Source organism: Oryctolagus cuniculus, chromosome 9 (assembly GCF_051225735.1).
Source record: "Oryctolagus cuniculus isolate XC-2025 breed Fujian yellow rabbit chromosome 9, ASM5122573v1, whole genome shotgun sequence".
Lineage (NCBI taxonomy): Eukaryota > Metazoa > Chordata > Mammalia > Lagomorpha > Leporidae > Oryctolagus > Oryctolagus cuniculus.
Genome location: NC_142875.1, coordinates 137,271,457 through 137,298,391, shown reverse-complemented (window position 1 = coordinate 137,298,391; position 26,935 = coordinate 137,271,457). Strand labels below are relative to the sequence as shown.

The window sequence follows — 26,935 nt, the reverse complement described above, 5'->3', positions numbered from 1 at the left end:
TGCTCTGGGGAAGACACTGTCAGCAGGATGAACACAGAAGTTGGGAAAAAGACTCATCTGACAAAGTACTGCTATCCAAAATGGACAAAAACTCTTAACACTTAGCAATAAGAAAAGAGATGACCCAACTCAAAATGGACCAAAGCTCTTAGGAGCTCATCAAAGACGACAGACAGCAAGGACGCCTGTGAAAACACAGCCCGCGGCCCGAGTCACCAGGGAAACGTGATTTAAAGTGCACTTGGGACTGCTGCACCCAGGAGAACGGTCACAGTCCAAGCCCTGACGGCATCGTTGGTCGAGGATGCGCAGCAGTGGGAACAACCACTCTGGAAGACAGCAGCCGTCACTTACCCAGCTAAACACTCTCTTCGGTAAAACCCAGCAATTACTCTCCTGGTGTTTTCCCAAAGGATTTGGAAGCCTGTAGCCACACAAAAACTGGCACACAGCTGTGCACAGCGCTTCCTTCCTAACTGCCAGGAACTGGCAGCAGTGATGAACAAAGTGCGCTCCAGCCAGACAAAGCTTCATTCAGGGTTAAAAAGAAACGGGCTACCTCCAACGCACAGGACGAGTGAAAGAAGCTGCACAGAGTATGCTTCCATCTACACGGCATTCTGGGGAAAGCCACAACTATGAGTAGCAGAAACAGGGGTTGTCGTGGGTTGGGAGAGGAAGGGGGACAGACGGGCAGCATGGGGACACCAAAACTGTCCCATGTGTGCCACAATGCTGGATACAGGCCCAAGCTCACAGAACATCCTGCAGCAAGGGGAATGCCAGGCTTTGGGGGCAATGACACAGGTTCACCCACAGGAACAGGTGCACCTGTCTGTGTAGGTGCCAGGAGACACTGACAGCCCAGGAGGGCACGTGTGGTGTGCATGGTGAGGGTGTGTGGGGAATTCCTACACCTTCCACACAATTCTGCTGTTAACCTTCAACAGAACAAAGAAATAGTCTATTCTCTTACAAACCTGGAACTTTAAATAGCTTCTTTAAATAACTTTTACTATCAATATTAGTAAAAAAAAAATCAGGAAGAAATGACACCAAATGTTCACACAGAAGATTAAATAACACTTGGAGAGTAGATTAAGCCTTAAGGTGCCATGTTGGAAGGGCTCATGGGGAGAGACAGGTGTTGGCGAGTGCCCTTCTCAGAGTGTGCCAGACACTTAACGGCATTACCTCATCGCTAACGTGTGACAGATTCCAAAAAGTATCTTACAATCACCTCTTTTAGAAGCGATAAGCAGAGACACAGAGAAGCCATGCGCACAAAGGCTCCATCCCACCAGTGAGAGACCAGTCATGCACCTGCTGTACGAGAGCACGACCAGACTTCCTGCTTCCGAGAAGCCCGGGGCTTCGCTGGAGGACCCTTGCCTCTCATCCAAAGAGGGCGCTTCTCAATCCAAGCTGCACCAAGGGGCTGCTCCCACACCACACACCTGCTCCTCCTGCCACAGCAGCTCCACGGCCCACGTGAGACCACACCACACACCTGCTCCTCCTCCTCCTCCCACAGCAGCTCCACGGCCCACGTGAGACCACACCACAGTCCTCCTCCTCCTCCTCCTCCTCCAGCAGCTCCACGGCCCACGTGAGACCACACCACACTCCTCCTCCTCCTCCTCCAGCAGCTCCACGGCCCACGTGAGACCACACCACACTCCTCCTCCTCCAGCAGCTCCACTGCCCACGTGAGACCACATCACACACCTCCTGCTCCTCCAGCACCTCCACGGCCCACGTGAGACCACACCACACACCTCCTCCTCCTCCTCCCACAGCAGCTCCACGGCCCACGTGAGACCACACCACACTCCTCCTGCTCCTCCAGCACCTCCACGGCCCACGTGAGACCACACCACACACCTCCTCCAGCAGCTCCACAGCCCACGTGAGACCATACCACACCTCCTCCTCCCACAGCAGCTCCACTGCCCACGTGAGACCACACCACACACCTCCTCCTGCTACAGCAGCTCCACGGCCCACGTGAGACCACACCACACACCTCCTCCTCCTCCTCCTCCTCCCACAGCAGCTCCACGGCCCACGTGAGACGACACCACACCTCCTCCCAGAGCACTGCCAAGGAGCCTCTTCACAGATAGCACCACAGTACGGTGTGTCCCACACCTTCCTACCACAAGGCCGAGCATTCCCAGTCACCTTCACGCCCACCACTTCTCTGCATCTCGCGTCAAGGACGGCCGCAGTCCAGCAGTTCCCAGCTGGTTGACACACTGCTGATATGCTGCTTGGTGGGGCTGAGACGGCCAGAATGGTACGTAGAAGCCGCCAGGTCTGTGCCTCCTCCCCAGATGCCATCTTTGAAGGTTGGGACCGTTTCAGGGCACAAGAGCCTGGGCACTGACCATGTCTCGGTTGTGCCACACAGTGAGTTCTGGGCTCCATGTCCCTTGAGACAGGCCTGGAGTCATCAGGCGGCCTTTGGTGGGAGCGACAGGTTCTTCCAGAACCAGTCTCGTCACAGGCGTCTGGTGGGACTCCCCTGCCCCCACACCTGTCAGGGCCCCCTTCCCTTCCTCCTTCGGAAGCCTGCAGGCACCAGAGCAGGAAGACCGGGCCCCGCGCTCAGCCTCCAGGCACTGGCACTTCTCAGAGTTTAAATGGTCCACCTGTGCTCTAAGCAGGAGAGCGCATTTAATTCTTAAAGATTTACTTGTTTGAGACGCAGAGACACACAGAGCTCCTAGCCAGTGGTTCATTCCCCAGATGCCCCCAAGTACAGAGCCAGAACTGAAGCCAGGAGCTGGGAACCCACCCCTGTCATGTGGGTGTCAGGGAAGCACCCTGAGCTGTCACCTGCTGCCTCCCAAGGTATGCACTGCTGGGAAGCAGGAGTCAGAAGCCAGAGCTGGGAACCAAGCCCAGGTCTTCTATGAGGGGCTCAGGCATCTTAACCTGGGCTAAATGTCCACTCCAGTCTTCTCCGTCAACCTCCACGGTGTCTTGTGCTCGTCCCTCACCTGGCAAGAAGCTGGTACTGGCCACAGCGACCAGAGCCAGCCAGCCACCATCACCAGTTTACTGCCGAGGTTAATATATATTTTCATTTTTCCGGAGCATTTGGAAGTCCTAAAAAGACATATTCTAGTAGATCCTAAGGAAAAGATCATTAGGATTCAATTTAGGCTTTTACACTTTTTTTTCTACAAGAAAAGGTAGTTCATTACAAAAACCTAGTTCTTAAGGACCTCCTCAGGCAAGCCACTGGAGTTGAGCAGAAATATGCAATATGATACAGCAACATTAAATTATTCACAACAATGAACCGTGGCAGGACACTGAGACACACATGCCGTGCCTCTCCAGGGTGGTTATGTAACACGCTGTGAAAACCTGACCCGCCCGCCTCGGGACCAGCACAGAGCACCAACCCCACACAGCTCTGGTCTCGTCCTACAACTGCCCCATCATGGTCAATGGGCTTCCATCCCAGGGCCCTCCTGCAGCCCAGCACTGCAACAGGTGCAACCAGGAGGCGTGGCCTAACCCACAACGGCCAGGCTGACCGCAGTTCCAGGATCTCTGAGCTGAGTCACTGGTGATGGTGACAGCTCTGGCTTGTGATCCTATAAATTAGATAACTGCAGGATGCACAACCCAGCCACAAGTGACAAGTGTCAGAAAGCATTCTACTCGCTTCAGAAGCCCGGCACCATCAACAGGCCACAGAGAAACAAGTGTGGATCCTGCTGGCTTCCAGAGCCCTCACCTCTGCCTGGGGTGCCAATTCTGAGCTCTGGGGCTGTGCCTCGGGGAGTCCAGTCCAATCTCTCAACTGCAAAGGTGAGGAAGAGAACCCAGCAGAGCCCCAGGCAGCCCAGGCTGCAGACCTGAGCAGCGACATGGGATGGGGCTGTGGCCTCCGTCTCCAAGGCTGAGGGCTCTCCAGGTGTGGACCAACACGTCAGCCTCACTCTAATTCTGCAGCTGGAGCCCAACAGTCTGCATTTTCATAAACGCTGGGGTGTCAGAGCCTGCATCAGGGGACAGCCCGGTGCTCGTCTGCACGGCCTCTGGAGGAGCTCAGCCTGCCACAGTTCTGGTTGCCCTGAGCACGCAGGGCCGGTGCACTGAAAGGTCATCCTCTGGAGAACTGCAGAAATGACTCCATTTCCAGAAACAGACAATTTGGTGTCAGCTCCAGCTGAGCTGGCCCCAGTGGCCTGATGAGACAACTGCTTTCATCATCACCGCTATCGTCACTGCCAGCATTTAGGTGGTGCTTGCTGTATGCTGAGCACTGACATCAGATACAGTATTTATTCCTCTAATCTCATGGGGTGAGTACCATGTCTCAATTCTCCCAGGTTTACAGATGCAGGAGCTGAGGCAATGAGGGGAGTCCCCTGAGCCTTCACTTGGGACCCTGCAAAAGGAGGCAGCCGGGGTAGAAGCGACCACCGGCCCCTCTGGAGCCAGGGCGTCTGGGTTTGAAGGCAGCCCCACCATGCACGAGCAGCACTTGTCTGCAACCGGTATCCTAGCCTCTGGCTTCCCTCTTCCCTGGAAAGCACCCTCCAGATGCTGAGAGAGTCATTACTCAGAAGCCAACATCTTGTCACTACCCTCCTTACCTTGTCCCTGTCTCGCACGGTAAAACCTTGGACACCATGCACAGATGGCTCTCACCCAGTGCCACCCCCAGCACTTCTGGGGAAGTGGCCACCCCCCCAACCGTCCTCACCAGCCAACCCTGCAACCCCCAGGAAGCCCCACCCAGGCCTGGGAGCTTCCCTTGGCCCCGACCCCCGTGGCTGCTATAGGATGCTGCCACTGCAGCCTATGCATCTCTGGGAGCAGAGACTGCCACTCCAGTGCACAGCAGAGATGCAAAGAAATGTTGGTGAAGGAGTAGATGGAGGCAGTGGGAGACCAGAGAGCCCTGCGCTGCAGGGAGGGCCTGGAGACACAGTTTAAGGGTGTCTAGAGAGGGACTGAAGCCAGGATGAGGGAGTGATGGGTGCTCTAAGAACTCGGGCATGTGCAGGGTCCCCTGCATGACCCAGAAACCACCATGGAAAATGTCTGCTGCTCAAGCACAGCTCAGTGCTCTCCACACAGACTCCCGAAAGCTCGGCTGGCCCCTCACAGCTGGGGAAGCAGCTCCCCTGATGGGGGCTGAGCCCACAGGATGGCCCTACCTGTCCTTCCCACACCAGTCTGAAGAGACCCAAAGTCCAGGCGAAGAATTCAGCCATCAACACCTGTCTGTTAACAGACTAAAATGATGCTGTTTCTGAAACCTCAATTTCCCTTTTGTTAAGAATAAAACAGGACCATTGGAAACACGTCTAAGGTTTTGTCGTGGCAACTTAGCTGGTTTGATAGTGCAGTAACAGTGCAGCCCAAGGGCTGGGCTTAGTCTAATTGCCACCTACCTTCATATACTAATATGCTAGTCATATCTAGGTGTTCCAAACTAATTCCCTATATATCACTGAAGAGACCATACACACACACACAAAAACATACAGCATAAATGAGTGTGTGTGCACACTCGTGTGTATCTGTGTGTACAGAGACAGCTGCATACCAATATATCAGAAGAGGAAGTGGCATTATTTAAACTGGAGAAACACACCCTAATGGCATCCTGCTATAATAAAACTTTCCGTATTCAAAAGTCTTTCAGCTTTCATTCAAAAGGTTGCTTTGGAAAATTACTGCCAGCTGAACACTGCTTCTGGGGTGAAATTCTCTGGATTCAGTTTCAAGCCATGGTTTAAGGCTTGCCAGATGATAATGGAACCGAGAGCTGCCCAGGGGACGATCCTGGACCTCGGGACGTGTTCCTGGAACCCATGAAGGCACTAATTATGGTTAGACGCCGCCAATCCTGGGCTTCGTTCTGAGAAATGCAGTGTTGGGTGCTTGTGTCATGGTGGGTCCCCGTCCTGCACACACGTCATTCTGTGCCACGTGACTCAACGTCGGTGACACTCTAGGCCCCTGCAGTGCCAGCCCTTGCCCTCTGCTGTTTCCTTCAAAACACTCTGCCCGGCCCTCCACGGGGTACATGAGACACACAAACACACACCTGAACCAGATGACGCCTAACCTAAGCACAACAGCATGGTACAAACCACGCGACGCTTCAGGATCTGGAGAGGGAAGAGACCGACGACTGCACGGGGGGACGAGCCCGTGTGGAAAGCAAAGCTGGCAGAGGGGACAGAGGCCTAAGGCACGTGCACTGACGACAGGAGCGGCTGGAGACACGGGACCACGTGTCTCACGTCAGGGAGGTCGCACGTGCCGTGCCTCTGGCCTGAAACACCGCCCTGCGGACACGCCTGCCGCTCACGGCTCACCACCACCCCTCCTCAGGGCTGCACTCCACACCACCCAATACGGGAGCCTTCCCAGAACTTACATCGGCGAGTTCAACTCCTGCCACCCTCTTAAGACCCGGCACTGCCGCCCCTGCTCACCTGCAGCGTGCGTCACTGGCTCCTCTGCTTTATGTTTTCAGCATTTACCTCGCCTGCCTATTCTTCCTGCCACCGGACTGCCCGCTCCATAAAGCAGGCCACTGTGTCTGTCTGCTGTGGGATTCCCAACACCTGGAAGAGCTGCTGGCACGGAGCGCGCTCGTGAACACAGGGAGGACAGCAGGGAATGCAGGCAGGACCAGGCGTGGAAGGGCAGCCCCTGTGGAAACATCAGGTTGACAGGAATCTCAATCTCACACAGTGCAGCCGAGACGGTGAGGGGCAGGCCTGCACTGCTACAGGCTCCCAGGAGCACCTGAGGGGTCATCGCGTCCACTCATTTCTCGACAGCACACACCCAAGCTGTCCCAGACGAAACAGGCTTCCCATGTCTACCCAGAGCTCCTCACCTGCTCCTCGTGACCCCAGCCTGAGAGGGGTCACAGCTCTGCAGAGTGAGCCCCAAGGGGCATCTCCCTGAGGCCCACAAGCTCACCAAGAGGCTGCCACCGCCTGTCACCTGCTTTCCCTCCAACAACCTTGCCTGTCTCCGTGGGGCAAATGCTCCCCTGCAGTGGGGGACGGAAGCCCCGGCCAAGCCCCGGCCACTGCTGCTCCCGCCCAGCGCCCGCGTGCGACCCAAGCACAGACGCAGTGGCCGCTGGGGTACAGCCCTACGGTCAGGGAGCCTGCAGCCTACAGAAGAAATGACTGAGAGAAGTTCAGGGTGGAGAGGACGGGCTCACGACAGAGCAGGCATTCAGTATCCACTTCCTGACTCGAATTATTTGGTGAAAGCTGTATTTGTTTTTAAGGGACATTTGCTCCTATTTAGGTGACTTAAATGTGACTTAATATAACTGAAAATTAGCTATTGCACCAACTAGCAAAAACAAACTCCTGGCTGTGAGCTCTGATGAATGAGAGGAAAACACAGGGTCTAATTAGCATTTGCAATCCTTGAACGAAGCAGTCAACAAACAGGGACAAAAGCAGACATTCACACACCTCCAAGCAAATCCCTGCACTTCTGACTCCCTCTTTCAATCAGGCAGGAGGATAACTCTGCAACTTCTACAATTATTTTATTTTTTAAATCATTCTCTGCCTATGTTTTCACTCTGCAAACAATGCTTGCTTTTCTAACACAAACCTTACACAGTTTATACTCATTTTAGAACAAAGGCATAGATTATGTTCACCAAGCCACAAAAAAAAAAAAAAAAAAAAAGAAAACACACACACACACACACACAACTTGAAACTATCAGGAAGCCAAGATGGACAGAGAGGCGGGGTACTAAATCTTTCAGCCCAGGCTCTTGTCATGCACAGAGATGGGCATTCTTCTTAGTGCTGGCTCAGATAAGGGAAGTTTTATCCAAAAGGTGAGAAAGTGCACACACACGTGAGCACAGGTTGCCCACAGCGAGACACCCGTCCTGAGTGGGCAGTGGGTCTAGAAGATCCTGTCCAACAGGACAAAGGGGTGGGGTAGGGAAGCTGAGAGAAGCACCCCATCCCTCCTGCAGCCACGGACTTGTGCCTCCCAGTGTTGGTCTCTCTTAGGAGGTGGTGGTAGGGGGCTCCATGAGGATGAAGCCACCTGGGAGTTCCCTGGCACCTCTGGGAATTCCACGTGGAGCTCCAAGTCCATGCTCGCTTGGCGTCTTCCCCAGTTCCCGGATGAAGCAGACACATCCCGGAAAGGGGGTGTTTTGACTGACAAGTGGGAGGATAGGATTACACACGGGCTGGAGGTGCTGGTGACTTCCAGCACAGCAATGCTGAGCTGGCTGCCTGCCTAGCGTCTACCAGTGGGCCACCGCGTGGGTTTGCTTGGAGCCCAGTGGTGGGCGTGGGCTCACGCTTTCCGTCACTGTTCTCGAGGCCGAGGACTGCAGCCCTCAACTGTCCTGCAGCGGCCATGTTCCGAGTTCTGCTTGGCAGTTGTGCAGTGAGGGGACCTGGCCTACGGGGCATGGTCAGTGCACTGGAGAGAAGCACTCGTGTCTCTGGGACTCCAAGCTCTGAGTTACAACTGATGGAGGAGAGACTCAACCTCCCCACACACCTTCTTCCCAGATGTGTCTCGCTCACTTTGTCCCGGCAGTCCAGAGATGAAGACCCTGCCGATCTCTGAGCACCCTTCAAACCGGCCTGTTTTCAAAGACCCACAACTTTGGATTTGAAAGCGTCACGACTCCCGGGGCTGGGCCGAGGGGAGGAGTCTCTACCCGACACCTTCTCGGTGCCTCCTCTGTGGGCTGAGTGTTTCTGTGTCCACTCACCCAAGGCAGGACTCCTGTCCTTGCTTTCCCTCTCAGGACACCAAGGCTTTGCTGCTGACCAGGGGATGCCGCCGGAAACAGCAGTACTAGCACTGAAGCCAGGCCTGCTGGGTGCCAAGGCCTGGGCTCTTGTCCACTGCTGGGTGCCAAGGCCTGGGCTCTTGTCCACACGGCAACAGGACTCAGGATTGTGCAACAGCTGGAAGGAGCCCAGAGTGCCTGGCCCGCCACGGCAGACCGCCCGCCCGCCCGCCCACTCCTTCTGCACACAGCTGCCAGATCCACACATTTCACAGACGAGATCGCTGACCGTCAGCTAACTTAAGCGCTTCGCCAGGCCACAGCTTTTGCAAACACTGGACACGCTCACACACTGTGACATTCATCAATCACCCATCGCACTGGAGTCACCTTTATTGGGATACAATTTACAGTCAGGAGACGTCACCCACTTCAGATACAGAAATAGGTGATCCAGACATCGTCTGTCAGCCCCTAGGACTGCTGACTGCACTCTGCCCTCTGCCTGAGCCGCAGCAGTCACTACAGGTGGGGCGCCATTCCCCGGAACTCCACACAGCTCGACTCACTCAGTGCACTCCCCCCACGGACGACCCTGGGGTCTACTCTTGTCCCTTTGGGTCCATCACACAGATGTGCCATGGTTTGTTTCTCCCGGTGGCCTGAGACACAGCTGAGTTATTTGCAGCTCTCCCAGCTGTGGTGAACAGCACTGCTATGACCCTGTGTGCACAGGCCTATACGTGGTCCTGGGTTTACTCGCCTTGGATAAATACCCCGAGGGGTGCTAGACTTGTCAAGGAGCGTGCGACTTCCTAAGAAGCCGACGGCATCCACAGGGATCGTCCTCCTTCACACCCCCACTGGCAACACTGGGTCCCTATGGCTCCACATTCTTGCCAACGGCTGTCAGCACTTCCAGTGTTTCAGTCTTAGTCATTGTGGTAGTGGTTTTTGTCGACATTCCCCTGACGACCAGCGACGTGCAGCACTGTGTGTGTGCTCAGTGGACACTAGAGTTCCTTCTTCCACGTGCCCTCCCTTGACTCAACTCTCTGTCACTGATATGGAACGGCACTGTTCCTGTATTCTGCAAACAAGTCCCATGTAAGATGCTCGCTGTGGCGCCACACACGCTCCGACTCGAGCACTCCTCTCCCCGAGCTGTGGAGTTCAGCCACCTCCCCTGGAGTGCAGGCAGGAGCTGAACATGTGCCCCCCGCAGTGGTGTGGCACCGAGGTGCGTGACGTCACTGCAGAGCAGCTCCTAAAATCCTGCAGCCGTGCCTGAGGCCCCTCTCTCACTCTCCAGTAGGAACCAGCTGCCCTGCTGAGCCCAGAAAACAGTCCATGGAGAGGCCCACATGTCCAGGCATGAGAGGGCCTTCTCCCAAGTGCCACCTAGGTGGGCCTGGGAGCGAGTCCTCCCGCAGCCGAGCCTCTGGTGGCCACAGACCAGACCAAGCTTCACTGCGCCCTCCTGGCTCTGGCCAGATGATTCACGCAGCTGTTTCAGGTGCTGACCTGGGGGTTAATTCACAGCACACCCAGGGCATGGCAAACGCTGCTCCCACGGTCCGTGGCCTTGCACGCACCTAAGCGCATCTCTTCAGAGCTCTCAATTTTGATAACATCACTTTTTCTTTCAAGGTTCGTGATTTCTGTGCCCATCCAAGGACTCTCCGCCTACGTCAAGGACATACAGATGTTTCCTGGTGTCTCTGCATACACTTTTTATTGTTTAGGTTCTTACATTCGCGTATGTGACCCATCTTGTTCACAGTCTCAGGCACGAGTCAAGCTTCAGGCTTCCTATGCACACGCCTAGCTGTCCCTCACCACCTGCACACCCCAGGGTGGGGTCAGCCTGTGGCCCCTTCTGTCCCGCTGACCCATGGCTTTACCCAGAATCTTGAAGTGGTGGGGAGGGGCCTCCAGCTGGGCTCTGCTTTAGTCATTTGCATCAGCCTTCCAATGCTCACTGAAGCAGACTGCTGACACTTTAGGAATGCACAAGTCTACAGGTCAATTAGGAAGAGCTGACACCTTCAAGTTTTTGAGTCTTGACTCCATATATCCTTAGATGGCTGGAAACAGCAGAGGGGAAGCCCAGAACAAAGCACTTCATAGGGGAGGCAGGGTCCAGAGAACACGCGTGGAAACCCAAGCAGAGCCGGTCTAGGCCCGTGGGGTCTTCTGTGAGGGCACAAGGCGGCCAGCTAGGGAGAGCTCTCTAGTGGGAGAGAGAGCCGGAGATGGAGAGAGAGAGGGAGGAAGAAAGTGATGGAGAGAGGAGGGGAGCAGGAGATGGAGGAGGCAGCAGGGGATGGAGCGAGAGAGGGGAGAGAAGGGGGGATCTGTCTGACCTCCTTAAGACAAGCAAACAAAACCAAGGAAAATCTGGAAGTGTGATTCTTGGCACGCTCCCTAGGACTAGAGGTTCTTAGTTTCAGGTTTCTCCTCTCGGGGCTGCTCTGGCCAGCGAGAAGAACACAACCTCCCTCTGACAGAACAGCGTTCTGGGTGTGGGGTTTCCTCCTTAGCCCACTGCAGCACCACAGCTCCACGGAGGCCAGGCGCCGAGCGTCCTGCCGGCCGAGACCAGCTCACAGCGTCCCCACGGCCAGCGTGCCTCAGAATGACTGCCGGCTCGCCCACGGCCCGCCTAGACGGCGCAGCGCTGGCCCCGTGGGCACAAGTCTCCGTGCTGCTGGGCTGGCACCCGGCGAGGAGGCTGCTCCCAGTGTGGCTCCACACTTGTTGTTTCTCAGCTGACAGATTTTAGCCGAGGGGTTACTTAGCTTTGTTCCGTAACTCGGCGTGCCCAAGGACACGGGCAGCCTTGTAAACCAAGCCTGTGTCCTCCCCTCTGTGTTGTAAGCTGTCTCAATGCTGTTGGCATCAGAGGCCAGCTGGAGTTTGCACTTGGGAGGCCACAGAACGACACAAAGACGCTTTCTGCTGATGGGGAGAGAGGGTGACTCCCCAGGGCTCTAGGACAAAACCTGAGCAGCCGCGAAACATCCCTGGGGGCAACCCGAATGCTCGTTTTCCACGGTGGCCTCGTGGTTTCTATGCTGTTGTTTCCCGTGGTGATGACCTCACGAAGACAAGGACGCCCAGAGTCAGTGTCCCCAGCTCACCGCAGCTGTCTTTAGAAACAGCCTCACCTCATCCTGCACAGCCGTGGCTGCTCTCGTCCTCCAGAGCCCGCAGGGACCCGGCCCGCTGCCCTCTGGGAAGGGCCTCCTCCCCCAGCACAGTGCTGACCCCAGGCCTGGCGGAGCCGCCCGGAGGGATTTGTCCCCACTCCATTCCCGAGGCGCCAGAGCCTCAAAGCCTGGGTCCAGCTCAGCGCTGCACTTCACTCTGGGTCCCCTGTGGCCTTGATTGGGGGGGGGGGTACCTGGGCTCCGCCAGGGCAGCTCTGTAGCGCCCCGGACTGCGCTTCAGGATCATGTGTGCAGTCAGCTCTCCACGCTGCGGGGCACCTGCGCCCTACTGGGTGCTGCCACACATGTGTGCTCTCCGCAGTCTTGCTGGATACTGCCCTCTCTGAGCAGGTGCAGAGTAACAGGCAGAGCCCCTGGGGCGTTCCAGAAGGTGCTGCCAGCTCACAGGACCACGGGGAGCGCACAGAGCCATCCCAGGGGCATCCCAGGATTTACCACTGAGCCCCCCTGGGGAGCAGCCTCTGCTGCCCTAGGCAGTGGCCACTGCAGGTACAACACCCATATCCCCACGCTAGATACCCGATGCCACCACAGGCACTGCCAGGTCCCTGTGACCTGCAGCTGCAGGGCAGGGCCTCGGCCGTAGGTGGGGAGGTGGGGAGCAGGGGATGAGACTCAGGATGGGGAGTCCCCGCTGCAACCATCCCAATCTCAGACCAGGAAGCCGGGCTGGGCAAGGTCACACGACATGCCGAGGTCACTGGCAGGGTGTGTAGCCAAGTCCCCATGTGGCCTGCAGTGCACAGGGCGCCCTCACGAACAGGGACAGGAGAGTGTGGCCACGGGTCCATCACCTCTGTCATGGCAGGGGCCGGCAGCACTGCCCCTGTGTTTCAGGACAGTCCTCAAGGTGGCTCCATGACGTCCTACACTCATCCCAACCACCCTTGTACAGCAGGCATGGGCAGGAACAACGTGACTGTGCTCAGCCAGTCCTGATGGCCGGCACTGGGCAAAGGCTAGAAACGGGGTGCACCCATTGCACACGGAACCAAAGCTCTCCACGCCACAGTGTGTCTTCTCAGCAGCTGTCTGCACTGCAGCCCCCGATGCTGGCAACCGCCAGGGAGAACAGTGCCCACAGGCGGGGCACTGAGGAATGCTCCCGTCTCTAGACAGAGGAGCACTGCGCACAGCGTGAAGCTGGGAGGAACCAGGGAGAGTGGCACAGACAAACTGGATCTGTGGGGAGCCCCGGGGCCCTCTGCCATGGAGCTGGGCCCGCCAGCAGGGAGGTGACCAGAAGGTCAAGGGCCCTAACCCAGAGCCAGGGGTGCAGACGCTGGGAGCAGCTGCTTACTCCCGGAGCATCAGCGCCAGCCAAGCTCCTTCCCTCAGTGAGCCTTCACAGGGCGCTTCTACCCACCTCCGAAGCGGCCCTGAGTGCCGCACACCCACGCACAGGTGAGGGGTGTAATGTGCACAGCCTCTCTAATCGAAAACACACTTCTCCTCTAACCAAAACTTCTCAACATGCTGAGCAGGACAGCTCCCCACAACAAGCAGGAAAAGCAGCAGTTCTGCAGGGACCAAGCCCTCCCCGCCCCAGGGCCGTGCAATACCACAGCCGTCCGGCGGAGCCGGAACTGCCCCGGGCAGCCTCTGCCTCTCCAGAGGCTGCAGAGGAGGAAGCGCTGGAAGCAGGCCCCTCTTCAGGCCACCCCACCCCGTCCACCAAGCCTCTGCTGGGTGAGCAGGAACCACCCACAGGCAGACCCCAGCAGAAAATGTCACATCCCAGAAGGCTGAGACCGGCTTTTAACACACAACAGCCAATTCTGGGTAATCAGTGAATCACTTAACAATGAGGATAATCTGCAGGGATTTCGATAAAACAGAAAAACATTTACAAGGGTTTATTCTCTCTGTCACAGCCTGGACCAGCTGAGGCCGGCCAGTGGGGCTGGGAGTCTGTGGGCCCCTGCAGACATGGGTAGAATGTCCTTCATAAGCAAGCTGTCGGCTGTGGCTGGAAAGCCTGTCTCCAGGCCAAGTGACATCTCCCCACTGACAGCTTCTTGTGCCGCATGTGTGACCTTGCGGCCTTAAATCACACCTTCGGGGTGGCTGCCACCTTCCACTCAGAGCTAGCAGAGGAGGGGGTCTGAGCCCCTAAGGAGACGGACGATCTCCAGGAGACCCCCCCAACTACCTCCTTTAGCCCCAAGCCAATCAACATACGTATGTGAAACCCCCATCCAATGGGCACCCCCAACAGTATGACCCAATGAAAAAAACAGTAATGTCTTAAAAACCTGGGACACTTCCTCAGAGCCAGTGTCCACTCGGGCACTCCTCCTGGGCTCCTCCCAGACCACACGGGACACTTCCTCAGAGCCAGTGTCCACTCGGGCACTCCTCCCGGGCTCCTCCCAGACCACACGGGACACTCCTCGGAGCCAGTGTCCACTCGGGCACTCCTCCCGGGCTCCTCCCACACCAGACGGGACACTTCCTCGGAGCCAGTGTCCACTCGGGCACTCCTCCTGGGCTCCTCCCAGACCAGACGCTTTCCCTGTCGCTTGCTGATTGAATATAAGTTTCTGCCTCTTTGCAAACTGTTTCCCAGCTTTTGATTTCTACACTAAGCTGAGGCAAAGAACCCCCGAGGCTCGCTCTGGCAACCACCCTCCCCTCCTGACCAGCAACACCAGCTTCACTGATGTCACAAGTTCAAGGGCTGAAGAACGAAGATCACGTCAATGAACAGTGCAACCGAGGATCAACGAAAGCATCTGGGGCATCTTGGGGCCTGGCACTCTGAGAGGCAGAGGGACTGAGTCAGTGTGTGTCTGGGGTCGCCACAGAGCAGGGTATGGATTGCCGTCCACCACATGGGCAGGCCAGGACCCGGCCTGCTGACGCTGCTCAGGGTGCTTGCTGTCTCCTACACTGCCCAGCCTCACCAAGGAGTCCACTCAGACAAATCTACGCCTGGGTCCGAAATCACCTCTTGGCCAGGTCTACAAGCTCCATGTGTTACTTTTCTTTGAGGTGAGATTGTTTTTTGTTTATCTCAGATAATGCTTAGCTCTCAAACATTTGTAGCAGCCAGTGTACCGCTCAGAGCTTCTCAAGCGCCACCCTCAGCACACTGGTAGCCCAGGAGGAGGCTGGGATGGCCACAGCCTGTGCGCTCAGCACCCTGGCCATAGGCAGCTGCACCCAGGCTCCTGTCTCCTGCCCAACAGGCTGCTTCTCACATTCACTGCCCGACCGCCTGCCGCCTGCCGAGCACAGGAAGAGCCCCTGGGGAGGCCATCAGTGTCAGCAACATCCTTGGGAGAGACAAGAACCCTCGCGGGGCACAGGGTGGGGACGAGGAAGCGAGCACGCGGGACAGGAGCCCTGGGCAGCCTCATCCGCTGGCAGCAGCTCCGTTTCCGTCTGCGTCCACTCGGAGACTCTCACCGCTGACGCTGCCGCCGCCTTGCTGAGAGCACGCCGCCGTGACTCCCGGAGCATCAGTGCCGGCCAAGCTCCTTCCCTCAGTGAGCCCTCAGCAGTCAGTGCAGAAGCCAGCAGAGGACCGAGGACGGGGCTTCAGGCAGCAGGACGTCCCCCACGGCGAGGCGAGCTGCTGGGAGCCCCGTTCAAGCACTCGGGGACACTGGCGTGACTCCCGGAGCATCAGTGCCGGCCAAGCTCCTTCCCTCAGTGAGCCCTCAGCAGTCAGTGCAGAAGCCAGCAGAGGACCGAGGACGGGGCTTCAGGCAGCAGGACGTCCCCCACGGCGAGGCGAGCTGCTGGGAGCCCCGTTCAAGCACTCGGGGACACTGGGGCCCAGTGTAACCACAGCAACGAGGAGAGAAAGAAGCCAGAGAAGCTGAGGGACTCGGTGCTGTGCACAACAGCCGCCAGCTCCTGGCCTCAGGCTTCCCTATTCTCTTCCTGCCAGAAGAGTTTAAAGAGGAAGAACACTGGGTATTTTTCTCTCCTTACCAAGTGTATACATTCAAGGAATTTTCTGTCAGGATACTTGCTCGCCCCAGAAACAATGTGACAGAATTCAGTGACTACACACGATAAGGAATAGTTTTTGAAAAAAAATAGACTGGAGGGGCCGGCGCTGTGGTGTAGCAGGTAAAGCCGCTGCCTGCAGTGCCAGCATCCCATATGGGTGCCAGTTCTAGTCCCGGCTGCTCCACTTCCCATCCAGCTCTTTGCTATGGCCTGGGAAAGCAGTAGAAGATGGCCCAAGTGCTTGAGAGACCAGCTTGGGAGACCTGGAAGAAGCTCCTGGCTCCTGCCTTCAGATCAACATTGCTCCGGCCATTGTGGCCATCTGGGGAGTGAACCAGCAGATGGAAGACCTCTCTCTCTCTCTCTCTCTCTCTCTCTCTCTCTCTGCCTCTCCTTCTCTCTCTCTCTCTGCCTCTCTTCTCTTTTTAACTGTAACTTTAAAGTAAAATAAAATAAAATCTTAAAAAAAAAAAGAAAAAAAATAGGTTGGAAACGTCTATCAACAAGTGACAGTGGCCACTCTCAGTGGGCAATAACTCCAATCCCGGGGGAAAGAGGAGAATGTGGTTGGAAGATGTACCATGTTACAGTCAAAATCTAGTTCTGGATAAAAGCAAAAAACAAAGCATATAAATAATTAGGAAATTAGGGGAGATAGGAGGGGAGGAGAGGGGTAGGGGAGAGAAGGGGAGAGGAGAGGGGTGGGGAGGGGAGAGAGGAGGGGAGGGGAGAGAAGGGAAGGGGAGATAGGAGGGGAGGGGAGGAGAGGGGTAGGGGTAGGGGAGAGGAGAGGAGAGGAGAGGGGTAGGGGAGAGGAGAGGAGAGGGATAGGGAGAGGAGATGGGTAGGAGAGAGGGGAGGAGAGGGGAGGGGAGGGGAGAGGGGAGGGGTGAGAGAAGAGAGGAGAGGAAGGGAGGGGAGAGGGGAGGGGAGAGGAGGGAAGGGGAGATAGGAGGGGAGGGGAGGGGAAGGGAGGAAAGGGGAGAGGAGGGATAGGGGAGAGGGGAAGAGAGGGGAGGAGTAGGGGGGAGGAGGGGAGGAGGGGAAGGGAGGGGAGGGGAGAGGAGGGGTAGGGGAGAGGAGAGGGGAGGAGAGGGGTAGGGGGGAGGGGAGGGGAGGAGGGGAAGGGAGGGGAGGGGAGAGGAGGGGTAGGGGAGAGGAGAGGAGAGGGGAGGGGTAGAGGAGAGGGGAGGAGAGGAGAGGGGAGGAGAGGGGTAGGGGAGAGGGGAGGGGAGGGGAGGGGAGGAGAGGGGAGGAGAGGGGTAGGGGAGAGAAGAAGGAAGGGGAGGGGAGGGGAGGGGTAGGGGAGAGGAGAGGGGTGGAGAGGAAAAGAGAGGGGAAGGGAGGAGAGGAGGATTGGGGAGGAGAGGAGGAGTGGGGAGGAGAGGAGGAGTGGGGAGGAGAGGGGAAGGGAGGGGAGGGGAGGAGAGGGGAGGGGAGGGGAGGAGAGGGGAGAGGTAGGGGAGAGAAGAAGGAAGGGGAGGGGAGGGGGAGGGGAGAGAAGAAGGAAGGGGAGGGGAGGGGTAGGGGATAGGGGAGGGGAGGGGAGAGAGAAGAGGAGAAGAGGGGAGAGGGGGGAGGGGAGAGGAGAGGGCAGGTAAGGGGAGAGGACAGGGGAGGGGAGGGGCAGGGAGAGGAGGGGAGACAAGGTAAGGGACCTGTGGGACCACCCACAAGACTAACATGTTGCAGAGTCTCAGAGAGATGAGAGGAGACGGCAGAGAGAGTAACTGAGGAAACGAATGGCAGAAAACTTTCCAAAACTGATGGAGAACATGAACCCACGCTTTCAAGAAGCTTACCCAAGTCCAAGCCGTCTGAAAGCACACAGGTCCACACCGGGGCACACTGACTGAGACTGTCAGGAGACAAAAGACAGCAGCAAGAGGCGGAGGCTGGCCATGTGCAAGCAATCCTCAAGATGACTGGCAGCTGGTCTCTCAGCAGAAATCAGAGGCGAGAAGGCAGTGCCATCACTTATTTGAAACGCTCAACTAAGAATTCTAAACCTGGCAAAACTACCCTTCAAAAATAAAGGTGAAACTAAGATTCCAGATAAACCAAATCTAAGCAAGCTGTCACTGGATCTTCTCCATCAAACCACTAAAGGAGAGCCCCAGGTGATAGAGAGGGGACCCGTGACAGGGAACACATCTTCAGTCGTCAGCCGAGGCCCCTGCACATGACAAGGAACTTCCCGAAGCGGACGACTTGTGAACCAGGGCTCAGAGGCGTGCACAAGCCCCTGGTCTTGAGCTGTGCACCCAGAGCCCCTCACTAAAGCTAACCAATCAGAATCGGCTTTGGCCCTGGCCCCTGCAGCCTTGGACGGCTTACGTTGGCTATCTACATGCAACAGAAGAGAATCAACAGGATCCCTGTGACACCTCTGATAGTGAGACACAGCTACAGGAGGAAGAACACATCTAAATGGGTCCAATAGTGCTGGTTACTGCAGAGGGAGCTGTACTGAGAGCTCTGAAACTGGCAACTCAAAGACTTTAGAGTGCACGGTTCCCTGTTTCTAGACAGCGTCGGTGAGGGGAAGGAGAAGACAGCAGCTGCCAGCAGACCCCGTCCATTTCATCCTTCCAAGGCTGCAGCCATTACCTCGTTCTTTTTCCAAACAGAGAGCTGCTTTAGTTTTTCTTTTGTTAAATTTTCTTACAAAATTTCCCCAAAAAAAGGGAGCTTTTCAGGCTGAAATGAAAGCACACTAGACAGTATCTTGAAGCCATGCAGAGAAATAAATATCAGCATTAAAAGATAATTCTGCAGGTAAATATAAAAGTTACTATTTTACATTTTTGGTTTGTAACTATTCCTCTGCTTTTTGTACTATCTAAAACAAAAGCGCATTTAAAATAGCTGTAAATCTATATTACCGAGGACAAATTATATATGTAACTTATGACCACAGTAAGATAAGGAGGAAGACAGAGTAGGGCAGGATAGGAGCAGAGTTCCCATCTGCTGCCGGACCTGAGTGGGTACCAATTCACACTGGATTGCTATGAATTGGAGATGTCAACTGTATCCCCATGGTAACCAGTAACAAAATAACTAAATAAAAGCATGCAGAGAGGGAAAAAATCAAAATGGTACACTAGAAAAAACAAACACAGAAAAGGACACTAATGGAGGAGTTTAGAAACAAGAACAGCATGGCACACAGAAAACAAGCAAAAATAATGCTTCATTATAAGCAATCACTGTAACAGATTAAATTCACCAATTAAAAGATTAGGATTGGTCAAATAGATCTAAAAAGAATTAAGCTATATGCTGTTGACAGAAGCTGGAAGAGGGGCAACCGGGACAGAATCCAGCACCCCGACCGGGACTAGAACCTGGTGTGCCGGTGCCACAAGGCAGAGGATTAGCCTAGTGAGCCGCGGCGCCGGCCAGAACCACATACAATTTTAAAATACTGACATCATAAGAAGAATGTTCTCTGACCACAACAGAATGACGGAAGTCATTAAGAAAACTAAAGCATACGTAAACAGATGGAAATTAAACAGCATGCTCTTACATAACCAGTGCACCACAGAAGTCATGAGGAAATTTACACTCTCAGATGATGAAGAAAATACAACCTACCGAGATGTGTGAGATGCTGAGCGGTGATTAGAAAATGTATAGCAGTGAGCGATTTTATAAAAGAACGATCACAGATTAACAGCCTAGATTTACATCTTAACGAAGCAGAAGAGCAAACTCATCCCAAAGCTATCAGAGGAAGAAAACAATAAAAATTAGAGCAAAGATTCTTTAAAAACAGAATAGAACAACAACAGAAAATCAACAAAACCAATAGTTTACTCATTAAATAAGATCAACAAAAGCAACAAGCTTTTAGCTGGACAGATTAAGGAAAGAAGAAAAGGGGCCAGCACTGTGGCACAGCAGGTTAACACCCTGACCTGAAGCACCGGCATCCCATAGGTGCACAGTTCAAGACCCGGCTGCTCCACTTCTGATCCAGCTCCCTGCTATGGCCAGGGAAAGCAGCAGCAGAAGGCCCAAGTCCTTGGGCCCCTGCAACCGCATGGGAGACCCGGAAGCTCCTGGCTCCTGGCTTCAGATTGGCGCAGCTCCAGCCATTGCCGCAAATGGGGAGTGAACCATCGGATGGAAAACCTCTCTCTCTGCCTCTCCTCTCTCTGTGTAACTCTTTCAAATAAATAAATAAATCTTTTAAAAAGAGAAAAATATGCAAACAATTAAGATCAGAAAATAAATTGGGGGCATGTCTACTGAAGAAATTGAAAAGACTGTAAGTGAATCCTGTAGGTAATTTCACATCAAAAAATCAGATAATCTAGATGAAATGGACCAAATCCTAGAAAATATAAATTACCTGAGCTGACTCAAAAAGAAATAAAAGCATCTCAACAGACCTATTAGAGGTAAAGAGATTAAATTAGAAATCAAAACCGGCTGGCGCCGCAGCTCACTAGGCTAATCCTCCGCCTTGCGGCGCCAGCACACCGGGTTCTAGTCCTGGTCAGGGCGCCGGATTCTGTCCCGGTTGCCCCTCTTCCAGGCCAGCTCTCTGCTGTGGTCCGGGAGTGCAGTGGAGGATGGCCCAAGTGCTTGGGCCCTGCACCCGCGTGGCAGACCAGGAGAAGCACCTGGCTCCTGCCATCAGATCAGCACGGTGCGCCAGCCGCGACGGCCATTGGAGGGTGAACCAACGGCAAAGGAAGACCTTTCTCTCTGTCTCTCTCTCTCACTGTCCACTCTGCCTGTAAAAAAAAAAAAAAGAAAGAAAGAAAAGAAAAGAAAGAAAGAAATCAAAACCTCCCTCAGGAAAAGTCATCACATCTGTGTGGGTAATGAGTTTTCGATTTGCTCCCAAAAACACTGGCTATAAGGGCAAAAATAAAATAGGATAACATCAAACTATGTAAAAAAGAAATCTTCTGGAGTTGGTGCTGTGGCACAGTAGGTGAGGCCTCCATCTGTGGCATCAGCATCCTATATGGGCACCGGATTCAGTCCTGGCTGCTCTACTTGCACCTGGTGAAGAAATGGAGGACGGCCAAGTGCTTGGGCCCCTGCCACCCACGTAGGAGAGCCTGAAGAAGCTCCTGGCTCTTGCCTTCAGCTTTCCCAGCTCTGGCCATTGCGGCCATTTGGGGAGCGAACTAGTGGATGGAAGGCCTCTTCCTGCCCCACTCTGTTTCTCCTTTCTGTCTGTAACTCTGCCTCTCAAATAAATAAATAAATCTTTAAAAAACATCTCCTGGGCCGGCGCCGCGGCTCACTAGGCTAATCCTCTGCCTTGCAGCGCCAGCACACTGGGTTCTAGTCCCGGTCCGGGCGCCGGATTCTGTCCTGGTTGCCCCTCTTCCAGGCCAGCTCTCTGCTGTGGCCAGGGAGTGCAGTGGAGGATGGCCCAAGTGCTTGGGCCCTGCACCCCATGGGAGACCAGGATAAGTACCTGGATCCTGGCTCCTGCCATCAGATCAGCACGGTGTGCCGGCTGCAACGCGCCAGCCGCGGCGGCCACTGGAGGGTGAACCAACGGCAAAGGAAGACCTTTCTCTCTGTCTCTCTGTCTCACTGTCCACTCTGCCTGTCAAAAAACAAAACAAAACAAAACAAAAATCTCCTAAACAGCAAAGGAAACAATTAGCCAAGGAAAAAGACAACCTACAGGATGAGAGAAAATGTTGGTAAACTATCTGATACAGTCAATATCCAAAATATATAAGGAACTCAAACACCAACAGGACAGATATAGCCAGTTAAAAAATCGGCCAAAGACCTGAGCAGACATTTCTCAAAGGAAGACTCACCAACGACCAATGTGTATGAAAAGGTTTCTGCAAATTAAAACCTCAGTGAGAGGTTACCCCACATTTGTTAGAAGAGCGATTATCAAAGACAACCCGCATCGGTATGGATGAGGGAAAAGGGAACCTTGAATATGGCTGAAAGGAACATAGACTCATACACTGTGAGAAACAGTATGGAGGTTCCTGAGAAAATTAAAAATAGAGCCACCAAGTGCACCAGCAGTCCCAGTACTAGGTGTGTACCCAAGGAAATGCAATCAGTCTGTCACGGAGACATCCAGATACCCACATTAACTGCCGCACTATTCACAACAACCTAGGTTTCCAGCACCAGTGAGCTGAGGAATAGTGGAATGTTATTCAGCCATTAAAAGGACGAAGTTCTGTCTGTGACAATGTGGACGGAACTGGAGGTGGTTGTGTTAAATGAATACCAGACAGAAAGACGAGCCCCACGTGACTTCACTCCCATGTGGAATCTGAAGAAGCTCTCTTGCAGAAACTGAGCACGGAACAGCAGTTACCAGGGCTGGGAGAGTAGGGGAGGAGCGCTGGGGCAGGCTGGTGAGCGGGCATGAAGTGCAAGTCTGCAGTGAGAAGTCCACTGCACAGCAGACTGACTGTGGGCAATGTACTGAATCTGATTTTCTCAGCCGCAAGAAAGGATTTAACATTTTTACCAGAGAGAAATGACAACTCTGCAAGCAGAAACATACGCTTAACCCTAACTTGAGCATTATACAATGTATTCATAAACTGAACATCATTTGGTACTGAGAAATATATATGAATTTTTTATCTATCAGTTAATATTTATGTAAAAAATAAACAGGGGAAAAGTTAAAAATAGAAGAAATGCTCAGCAAGCCCCCTGTGGAGTACACATCCAGCGGAAATCAGTGTGAACTCAGTGAAGAGACATCTGCACTCCCAATTCTGTACATCGGGAGCCAAGACCCAAAAACCAACCCAAGTGTCCACCGACAGATGATACAGAAAATGCAGTTCATAACCATGTATTTGGCCTCAGAAATAAGGAAACCCTGTCATTTCTCAAAACATACATGGACCTGGAGGACAGTGCGTAAAAAAAGCCAGACAAAGAACAATACCACATGAGCTCGCTCACAGACAGATCTAAAAAGTCAAATTCACAGAATTAGAGAGTAGAATTACGGTTACCAGGGGCTGGGGGCAGGGGTGGGAAGCTCTTGGTCAAAGCAAAGTTTCAACTAAGCAGATGGCGTAAGTTCCCAGGGGCCTACGGTACAGCACATTAGTAAGGGAACAGATTCTAAGAGTTCTTCCTCACATACACACAAATGATGTGTGGTAATGCACATATCAGCTCAGTATCGACAGTCTACAATGTACATATTTTAAAACATCATACTGCCTCTCAATGCTATAAACACATCTAAATTTTATTTGATTTCTAAAATATGTTAAGGAAATGTAGAAAAAAAAATTCCAACAAAATAGACTCTGATACCAAAAAGCTTTATGGATGGATTCTTCGTGGATGGATTCTGCCAAGCATTTAAGGAATAATTAAAACTAGTCCTCTCAATGGCCCAAGTCCTTGGGCCCCTGCACCCGCATGGGAGACCCGGAAGAAGCTCCTGGCTCCTGGCTTTGGATCGGTGCAGCTCTGGCCATTGTGGCCAACTGGGGAGTGAACCAGAAGAGGGAAGACCTCTCTCTCTCTCTCTGCCTCTCCTCTTTCTATGTAACTCTTTCAAATAAATAAATAAATCTTAAAAAAAAAATTAGTCCTCTCAAAACTCAAAAACCAGAAAAAATACTTCCTAGCACAGTCCATGGGATCAGCATCACCCTGATACTGAAGCTACATAAAGACACTACAAAGGAAACAAAGCTACCGACTGACACCTTATGAAGAGACGCCAAGTCCTCAAGAAAATACCAGCAAACTGAACTCAGCGGCGTGTGGAGTACACACCAGGGTCAAACGAGAGCCAGCTGAGGAACACAGGGGCGGCACAGCACACGGAAGGGCATGCACGTACACAGCAGGAGTCGAGCAAGAGCAGGAAGCACACGCCGAGCTCGTCAGACACAGACAAAGCGTCCAACACAAGTCAAACCCCTTCACGATAAAACACCCAGCAAACGAGAAACAGAGCGGCACTCCCTCTACCGGATGCAAGCCAGCAAGTGTGAAGCACCAACAGATAGGAGACTTCACAGTGGCCGAGGGAAAGCCGGCCCCCATGATGCGCGAGAGACAAGCCAAGGCTCCTCGCACCACCACTGCTATTCGACACGGTCCTTACCGCAACAATTAGGCAAGGAAAATATAAAAAGCAACCAAACCAGAAAGGAAGGAACAGAAATATTTCTATTCATAGGTGGCTGTTTCTCTGTATGAGAGAGTCCTGAAGACCCACACACAAAAACTCTAGAGCCTCTCAATTCATCAGACACAGGGTACAAGCAAGATGAGCACATAAAACCGGTTTGTGTCTACACTAGCAATGATTAAGCCAATAGGAAATTAAAAAAACAATTCCACTTACAATGGCATCCAAAGCAAAAAGCTACCTGAGAATAAATCTACTAAGTGAGGCGGTGAAAGACTTGCAGATGGAAAGCTACAAAACGCTGCTGAAAGAGGCCTTGATAAGTGGAGACATTCCATCCCATGGGGCAGAAGAATTAATCTTGTTAGAACGGCAATCCTCCCCAGAGCCATCTACATATTAGATGCGACCTGTACCAAAATTCCAGTAACACTTGTGGCAGTGATGAAGGCTCCACACTCTCACTCACATGGAATTGCTAGGGGCCCTGAACAGCCACAACAAAATCAGAACAGGAAAATCCGAGCCAGAGGACACACGCTGCTTGGTGTCAAAACTCAGAACAAGGCCACAGCGGCTGAGAGTGTGCTGACAGCACAGGGAAGTCACACAGAATAAGGGGCCGAGCTGGGAGCCCAAGAGCACACGCCAGCAGCTCTGTGAGGGCCAAGACCACTCCGCAGAGAAGATGGGTCTCTAACTGCAGGGGCTGAGACCACTCCACAGAGAAGATGGGTCTCTAACAACCGCTGCGGGGACACTTGTATCCACACGCAAAGGAATGAAGCTGGGCCCTGGCTCACCTCACACACAAACTCAGCATGGGTCAATGACCTAAATTTACGAATGAAAACTCTGAAGCCACTAAAAATAAAACATAGTGTTCAATCCTCATTACTTCAGATTTGGTCATGGATTTTTCACATTTGATACCAAAAGCACGCACAGCAAAGTAAAACAGGTGAGTTAGACTTCATAAAAATAATTCTGCACATCACAGGTTGTCATCAGGAAAACAAAAGGACCATCTAGGGGCCAGTGCTGTGGCGCAGCGGGTAAAGCTGCCACATTCAGTGTCGGCATCCCATAACGCGCCGGTTTGAGACCTGGCTCCTCCACTTCTGATCCAGCTCTCTGCCATGGCCTGGGAAAGCGTAGAAGACGGCCCAAGTGTGTAGGAGACCTAGAAGAAGCTCCTGCTCCTGGCTTCAGATTGGCTCAGCTCTGGCCATTGCAGCCATCTAGGGAGTGAACCGGCAGAAGGACAATCTAGAGAGAGGGAGAAACATTTTCAATTCATGTATCCGATAAGGGCTTAGTATCAAGAATGTAAGAAACTCCAACAACTGAACCATGAAAAGATAAAAATCAAGCTCCAAAGGGGCAAAAGATCTGAACACACATTTCTCCAAAAAAGATATGCAAATGACCAACAAGTACATGAAAAGTTGTTCAACATCACTGGTTGCTAAGAACGTGCAAATCTAAACTATCCCAGGATGGCAAGCTTACTACACACACACACAGTAAGTGTGGATGCGGCTGTGAGGAAATCAGAATTCCCAGACGCTGGTGGCAGGAGCGCTTGGGTGCAGCCGCTGTGGGAGACCACTTAGCAGCGCCTCAAGAAAAGGTAAACACAGAACTGCCATTGGTCCAGAAATTCCACGACTGGTGTAAACCAGAAAGAGTCGATGGCTGGTACTCAAACTAGCACTAGTCACAAATGTGAGCAACATTAACCACAACCAAAAGGCGGAAACAGCCGCGAAAGCCAGCAACGGGTGAATAGGTGAACGGATACACACACAGAGCTGCAGCAGACAGCACAGCAGGAACTGGCCAGACAGGAACGCAGTGCTGGACGCTCCGGGACCGCTGCAGGAAGGCAGCCAGACACAAATGGTCATGTCCCGTTCGACTCCCTTTCCTGTGACACGTCCAGAAGACGTAGAAGACACCAACAGCAAATTAATGATGGCAAAGGGCTGGGGGAGGGGAACGGGGTGGTTGCCCAACGGGTACAAGGTGTCACTCTGCGGAGATGAGCGTGCTTTCAAACTAGAGGGTGGTGGCTGCCGCACAGCACGGTGAACGCGTTCATGCCACTGAGCCCTGCACTTTGGAGAGGCCAGCTGCGTGTACGTGGCCGCACTGGTGAGCAACAGCCCCTCTGTCACCGCAACACCTAGAACGCCAAGCACAGGAAAGAGAGAGCTGTCCAGTCTTCTGCTGCCATTTCAGTAGGGAGAGCTGTGGATCACATTAAAAGCTGTTTCACATTTTGCATCATGTAGGTGTTTGGACAAGGTTTCTCTTCAGTGAACAGTTCTCAGACATTGTCAGACATTGAGTGAAGTCATTCCAAGCACATGTGAGACAGCACTTGTGTGTCTCCTAAAGCATTTGAAACGCTTCTTTGGAAGTTTTCCACAAAGTCAATACTTAAGAAATCCTCTAATATCTGTTAGGTTCTTCTTCGACGAAACAGTATTAAACTGTTCAATCCTTTTCACTAAATGCCGTGTAGGGAAAGCTCCCAGTCAGTTCCCAATCTACCCATTCACTGTCGTCCTCTTCTTGTCACACTATGATGTGACAGACATGAAGGAGTCCAGAGGCCTGCGCCCCAACGTCAACTACGTGCCGCACACTGCGTGGCCTGAGCTTGTGCTTCCCAAGCAGGATGTGCACTGGGCTGCGACCGTCCCTCCAGCTGCTGTGCTTCCTCGGTGTCCTCCACGGTGCACTGGACTGGGCGGCTCTGCAGGTCCCTGCTGAACCCACAGCACCAGGCAGAGCTGCTCCAGCCTCAGGTCA

At 53.6% G+C, this 26,935-nt stretch overlaps 1 long non-coding RNA gene across 5 annotated transcripts in view; it reads right to left on the bottom strand.

Moving 5' to 3' along the window:
* LOC138843915 (uncharacterized) overlaps positions 1 to 26,935 on the bottom strand; it is a 169,461-nt gene that overhangs the window by 39,548 nt on the left and 102,978 nt on the right. For all 5 annotated transcript variants that reach the window (XR_016213711.1, XR_016213712.1, XR_016213708.1 and 2 more), the window contains one exon: positions 6,477 to 6,696. This is a non-coding gene — a long non-coding RNA (uncharacterized LOC138843915). The remainder of the gene's footprint in view (positions 1 to 6,476; positions 6,697 to 26,935) is intronic.